Genomic DNA, 7064 nt, shown 5'->3' with positions numbered 1-7064 from the left:
GTGACATTTTGGTGATCCAACTGTAACTCTAGAATTTGAGCTCATCTCTACCTGGAAGTGAAAGATCCCAGCGTACTCTCCACGTCAAAGCTTGTCCTTCAGGAACGACCCGGGCATCACATTTCATTCAGGGTCAGAGAGGCGATGGTGCCAGGAGCAGCAGTCACCTGCAGAGAACAGAGAGGAGACACTGTTTGGGTGTGTGTGTGTGTGTGTGTCTAGATGAGTTATGCAGAATGAGTCAAGTGATCAACACATCTCCCTCTGGGCGGGCCCCATCCCGGGCCCGATCCCGGGCTCATCCTACACTGGTTAAATCTGGCTTAACTACCGTGTTTACGGTGAGTGAGTGAGGCGTTCGTTCTAGTTTAACTGGTTTAGTCGACCCCGCCATTGCTTCTTCACTCTTCACACTATAGAATATGTGTTGACAGACAGAACCTGAGCACGCTATTTACTGTAACTAACATGATGGTTAGAGCACAGTGTACAGTTTTACCCTGCTCTGGGTAGAGCACAGTGTACTAGTTTACCCTGCTCTGGGTTAGAAAGGTGTAATAGTCTTTCCTGCTCTGGGTTAGAGCACGTGTACTAGTTTACCCTGCTCTGGGTTAGAACAGTGTCTAGTTACGACTGCTGGTAAGCACAGTATACTAGTTTACCCTGCTCTGGGTTAGAGACAGTGTACAGTTTTACCCTGCTCTGGGTTAGAAGCACAGTGTCTAGTTTACCCTGCTCTGGGTTAGAAAGTGTAACTAGTTTACCTGCTGGGTTAGAGCACAGTGTACTAGTTTACCCCTGTCTGGGTTAGAGACAGTATACTAGTTTACCTGCTCTGGGTTAGAGCACAGTGTACCAGTTTACCCGCTCTGGGTTAGAGCACAGTGTATAGTTTACCTGCTCTGGGTTAGGAAAGTGTAACTAGTTTACCTTGCTCTGGGTTGAGCAGTATATAGTTACCCTGTCGAAGTTACTATTTTACCCTGCTCTGGTTAGAGCCAGTATCTAGTTTACCCTGCTCTGGGTAGAGCACAGTATACTAGTTTACCCTGCTCTGGGGTTGAACAGTATACTAGTTTACCCTGCTCTGGGTTAGAGACACAGTGTACTAGTTTACCTCTGCTCTGGGTTAGAAGCAGTGTACTAGTTACCCTGCTCTGGTTAGAGCACAGTGACCAGTTTACCCTGCTTCTGGGTTGAAAGTGTACAGTTTACCTCTCCTGGTTAGAACAGTGTAAGTTTCCCCTGTCTGGGTTAGAACAGTGTATCAGTTTTACCCTGCTCTGGTTAGAGCACAGTGTACTAGTTTACCTTGTCTGGGTTAGAGCACAGTGATACTAGTTTACCCTGCTCTGGTTAGAGCAGTGTCTAGTTTACCCTGCTCTGGGTTATGAAGCAAGTGTAAGTTCACCTGCTCTGGGTTAGAGCACTGTTCGTTTAACCCTGCTCTGGTTAGAGCACGTGTAAACCTAGTTTACCCTGCTCTGGGTTAGAGCCAGTGTAATGAGTTTACCTGCTCTGGTGTTAGAGCACATGTACTAGTTTACCCTGCTCTGGGTTAGAGGGACAGTATAACTAGTTTACCCTGTCTGGTTTAGCAGCACAGTATACTAGTTTCCCTCTCTGGTTAGGCAAGTGATACTAGTTTAACCCCCTGCTTGGGTTAGACAGTGATACAAGTTTACCTGCTCTGTTAGAGCACAGTGTATAGTTTACCCTGCTGCTGGGTTAGAAATAGTTTAACTGCTCTGGTAGGCACTAATGTTTTACCCTGCTCTAGGTTGAGCAAACAGTATACTAGTTACTGCTCTGGGTTTAGACACGTATACTAGTTTACCACTGCTCTGGTTAGAGCAAGTATAACTATTTTACGCACTGCTCCTGGTTGAGCAACAGTAAGACTTAGTTAACCCTGCTCTGGTTAAGAACAGTGTACGTACGTTTACCCTGCTTGTTGCCTATGTAGTCGTTGTAGAAACTAGTGTACAGTTTACCTGCTTTCTGACAGGTTAGTTAGCTTTGTACAGTGTACAGTTTTACCCTGCTCTGGTTAGAGCAAGTGTATCAGTTACACCTGCTCTGGGGTTAGGGGACAGTGTACCTAGTTTACCATCTGCTCTGGGTTAGAGCCAGTAACTATTTACCCTGCTTCGGTTTAGACACAGTAGTACTAGTTTTACCTGCTTCTGGGATTAGAGTCACAGTGTACTAGTTTAACCACGTCTGGGTTAGAGGCACAGTGTACAGTTTACCCTGCTCTGGGTTAGAGCACAGTATACTAGTTACTGCCTCCTGGTTTGAAAGTATACTAGTTTACCCTGCTCGTGGGTTATGAGGCACAGTGAATACTGAGTTTAACCCTGCTCTGGGTAGGCTAAGTATATCTAGTTTACCCTTGCTCTGGGTTAGAAACAGATACTAGTTTCCCATGCTCTGGGTTAAGAGCACAGTATCTAGTTACCCTGCTCTGGGTTGAACAGTATACTAGTTTACCTCTGCATTCTGGGTTAGAGCACAGTGTACTATTTACATGCTCCTGGTTAGACAGTGTACTATTTACCTGCTGCTGGTAGAACAGTGTTACAGTTTACCTGCTCTGGGTTAGAAAGTGTAAGTTTACTCTGGCTTGGGGTTAGAGCACGTGTAAGCAGTTTACGGCTTGCTCTGGGTTAGAGCAGTGTCTAGTTTACCTGCTTGGGTTAGAGTACAGTGTACTAGTTTACCTGTCTGGGTTAGAGCCAGTGTACTAGTTTACCTGCTCTGGTTATGAGACAGTGTAAACCAGTTTAACCCTCTCTGGTTAGAGGCACAGTGTACGTTACCCTGCTCTGGGTTGGCCAGTTGTAATAGTTTACCCTGCTCTGGTTAGAGGCACAGTGTACTTAGTTACCCTGCTCTTGGGTTAGAGACAGTCTACTAGTTTCTGCTCGGTTAGAGCACAAGTACCTTTACCCTGCTCTGGGTAGAAGCAGTGTACTAGTTTATCCTGCTCTGGGTTAGACAGTGTACGAGTTTAACTCTTGGGTTAGAGCACGTGTATGTTTACCTGCTCTTGGGTTAGAAGAGTGTATTAGTTTACCTGCCTCTGGGTTAGAGAAGTTAACTAGTTACCCTGCTCTGGGTTAGAACAGTATACTAGTTTACCAGCGCTTGGGTTAGGACAGTTACTGTTACCCTTGCTCTGGGTTAGAGACAGTATACTAGTTTACTACCTGCTGGTTAGAAAGTGTACTATTTACTGCTCTGGTTAGAGCAACAGTATGCAGTTTACCTGCTCTGGTTAGAGCAGTGTACTAGTTACCGCTGTCCTGGTTAGACGTGTACTAGGTTTACCTAGGCTCTGGGTTGACAGTGTACCAGTTTACCTGCTGTGCAGTCGTTTAAGCATGCCATGTGTCTCTGTTAAGACAAGTTGTACTAGTTTTACCTTGCTCTGCGTGAGAGCACAGTTGTTACTAGTTTCTCCTGCTCTTGGTTAGAGCACAGTGTATAGTTTATACCCTGCTCTGGTACGAGCACAGTGTACCAGTTTACCCTTGCTCTGGCAAACTGTTTGTTTGTGCCAGCACACACTTCACCTCACAGCTCTGCCTCTGTGGATGATCAATCTGAAGATTTCTGATAATAAGTCTTTATTCTCTGTGTTAAAAGTATACAGGATGAATGCTACACCCACACAACCCACTCAACGAGAGAAGAGGAAATGTGTAACGTTGAACGAGGCTACCTAGCTGGGCGGCAGTTAGGCTAGTGTTAGAGTGTAGCGGCGGCAGGGTAAGCCTATGGTTAAGTGTGAGGGCAGGTAGCTCTAGTGGTTAGAGTGTAGGGGCGGAGGGTAGCTCTGTGGTTAGAGTGTGGGGCGGAGGTAGCCTAGTGGTTAGAGTGTCGGGGCGGGGGTAGCTAGTGGCTTGAGTGTAGGGGCGGCAGGTAGGCCTAGTGGTTATGAGTGTAGGGCGGCAGGTAGCTCTGGGTTAGATGTGTAGGGGCGGCAGGTAGCCTAGTGGTTAGAGTGTAGGGGCGGCAGGGTAGCCTAGTGCTTAAGTGTGGGGGGCAGTAGGCCTAGTGGTAGAGTGGTAGGGGAGGTAGCCCTATGGTTGAGTGTAGGGCGGAGCCTAGTGGTTAGAGTGTGGGGCGCAGGTAGCCTAGTGGTTAGAGTGTAGAGGGGCAAGTAGCTAGTGTTAGAGTGTAGGGACGGCAGGTAGCCTAGTGGTTAGAGTGTTAGGGACTGGCAGGTAGCATAGTGGTTAGAGTGTAGGGGCGGCAGGGTAGCCTAGTGTTAGAGCGTTTGACTAGTAACGAAGGTTTTGCAAGATCAAATTCGAGCTGACAAGGTAAAAATCTGTTGTTCTGCCCCTGAACAAGGCAGTTAACACACTGTTCCTAGGCCGTCATTGAATATAAGATTTTGTTCTTAACTGACTTGCCTAGAAGGTAAAATATAAAGGTAAAATAAACTTAACATGAAGACTAAATGGACATTTTCAAAGGAACAGCTGAGCTTTCCAGTAACTGGTTTTAATTAGGGCTTCAGGTAACCCTTTACTTGGATCGCCATTAGAGCATCTACAGATGGACTATCTATCTATAGACATGTTCAGCATCTACTAACTCTAACGCTAGCCCTTACCCTAAACTTAACCCTTATCCTAAGCCTAAGCCTAAACTTAACCCTAACCCTAGCCCTCACCCTAACCTTAGCCCAAACCTTATCAAGCAGTTGGTTATCAACAGAGAGTTTGCTTGATAGTATGACCATCTGTAGATCATCTATATGGGACTATCCTCATAGAGAGTGAGCGGACTTCCTCCCTGCATGCTTACTGGATTGGTTTCCATATAAATATATCCCTGTGGTTAATGTTTTATTGAATCTTTATTTAAGCTAGGTAAGTCAGTTTTAAGAACAWATTCTTATTTACAATGACYTCCTACTCCGGCCAAACCCCGGATGACGCTGGGGCCAATTGTGCGCKGGCCCTATGGGACTCCCAATCACGGCTGGATGTGATACAGCCTGGATTCGAACCAGGTACTATAGTGACACCTCTTGCACTGAGATGCAGTGCCTTAGACCGCTGCGTCCTTTATTATACCCTCGTGAGAGAGATAACAACCTGAGATGGAGGCTATTCATCGGTAGTCTAGGAAAACAAATCACCTCATTGGTTAAAGAAATAACTGTTTAAAGCAACAACTGGTTGTGCTATTACATCAATCACATTCACTTTGAAGACTATACCATCTCTTCCTCAAAGATGAAAACATGGACACTGTTGCAAACCGGCGCTGTGGTGTTGGTTTGGTTCCTGTTTTGGTTCCTAATGTAAAGGTAGACTTACCCAGACCTCCTAATATAAAGGTAGACTTACCCAGACCTCCTAATATAAAGGCAGACTTACCCCGACCTCCTACTATAAAGGTAGACTTACCCAGACCTCCTAATGTAAAGGCAGACTTACCCAGACCTAATATAAAGACAGACTTACCCAGACCTCCTAATATAAAGGCAGACTTACCCAGACCTCCTAATATAAAGGCAGACTTACCCAGACCTCCTAATATAAAGGCAGACCTTACCAGGATCTAATATAAAAAGGCAAGCTTACGACTCCTACTATTAAAGGAGACTTACCAGTACTCCTACATAGGGCGACTTACCAGACTCTACTATAGGCGACTTACACCAGACGCCCTAATATAAGGGAGACTTACAGACCTTCATAATGATAGGCAGATTACTCGACTCTCTAATTAAAGGCAGACTTACCCGACTCCTAATTAAAGGATGTTCACAGACCTCTACATGAAGGCAGCACTTCCCCGACTCCTAATATAAGGAAGCTTACAGATCTTATAAGAGGCAGACTTAAGACCTCAACTATATAGGACGCTCACAGACTCTAATATAAGGCAGATTAACTAGTCTAAATATAAGGAGCTTACCCAGACTCTACTATAATAGGCAGACTTACTAGACCTCCTCAATATAAAGGCAGACTACCAGACCCCTAATATAAGGCAGCTTACCAGATCTGCTAATATCGAAGGAGACTTACGCCAGACTCTTGGCGATGTCGGTTTTCTGGCTCCACAATGATGAATTCTTGGGTTGGCCCCAGTTTCCTATCAGGGAGGGTCAAAACACGAGTAACTGTGAAGATTAAACGATAAACTTCAATAAAATAACAACAAATATTGACAATTTGGGGCCAATCTTTGCTGTCTGTTTACAGTCATTCATATTTTAATTCATGGGAGATATGTCTGTAACCTTGAGTTTAGCCTAGAATGGAGTTTTCTGTCACACACATCAGCGCAAACTGTTGGATCAGATAGATCTACCCAGCCCAACTGTAGGATCAGATCAGATCTACCACGTAAACCTGTAGGATCAGAAGATCTAGCCAGCCCAATGTGGGAATAGATAGATCTACCACAGCCCAAACTGTGATTAGATCAGATCTACACAGCCCAAACCTGAGGATAGATTCAGATTAACACAAGCAAACCTGTATGATAGAATCAGATCTTACAAGCCAACCTGTAGGATCAGATCTAATCTAGCAAGCCAAACTGTAGGATAGATCAGATCTACCAAAGCAAACTGTTAGGAAGATCAGATCTATGCACAGCAACCTGTAGGATCAGAATAGATCTGATATATCAGCTTACAAGCGCACCTGTAGGATCAGATAGATCTATCAAGCCAACCTGTAGGATAGTAAGATTATCAAAGCCAAACTGTAGGATCAGATCAGATCTATCAGCCCAAACTGTAGGATCGATTATCAAAGCCCAACTGTAGGATAGATCAATCTCACAGCCCAAACCTGTAGGATCAGATCAGATCTCAGCAGCCAACTGTAGGATAGATCAGATTCTACACAGCCAAACTGTAGGATCAGATCAGATTATCAAGCCCAAGATCTGTAGGTTCAGATCAGATCTGATCAGATCAGATCTACACGCCCAAACTGTAGGTTCAGATAGATGTGTACTCTAAAGTTTAAATAAAATAGCTGGATGAGTCATTCTGGCGGTCATTGATTTGACATAGTTTGTTA

At 44.9% G+C, this 7064-nt stretch overlaps 1 protein-coding gene across 1 annotated transcript in view; it reads right to left on the bottom strand.

Annotated features, from left to right (window-relative positions):
• LOC112075055 (calpain-2 catalytic subunit-like) overlaps positions 1-7064 on the bottom strand; it is an 11772-nt gene that overhangs the window by 2627 nt on the left and 2081 nt on the right. The window lies entirely within an intron of this gene.

The sequence above is a fragment of the Salvelinus sp. IW2-2015 genome, unplaced genomic scaffold (genome assembly GCF_002910315.2).
Source record: "Salvelinus sp. IW2-2015 unplaced genomic scaffold, ASM291031v2 Un_scaffold2962, whole genome shotgun sequence".
NCBI lineage: Eukaryota > Metazoa > Chordata > Actinopteri > Salmoniformes > Salmonidae > Salvelinus > Salvelinus sp. IW2-2015.
The sequence above is the reverse complement of the archived record's forward strand: the minus strand, read 5'-3'. Positions and strand labels throughout refer to the sequence as shown.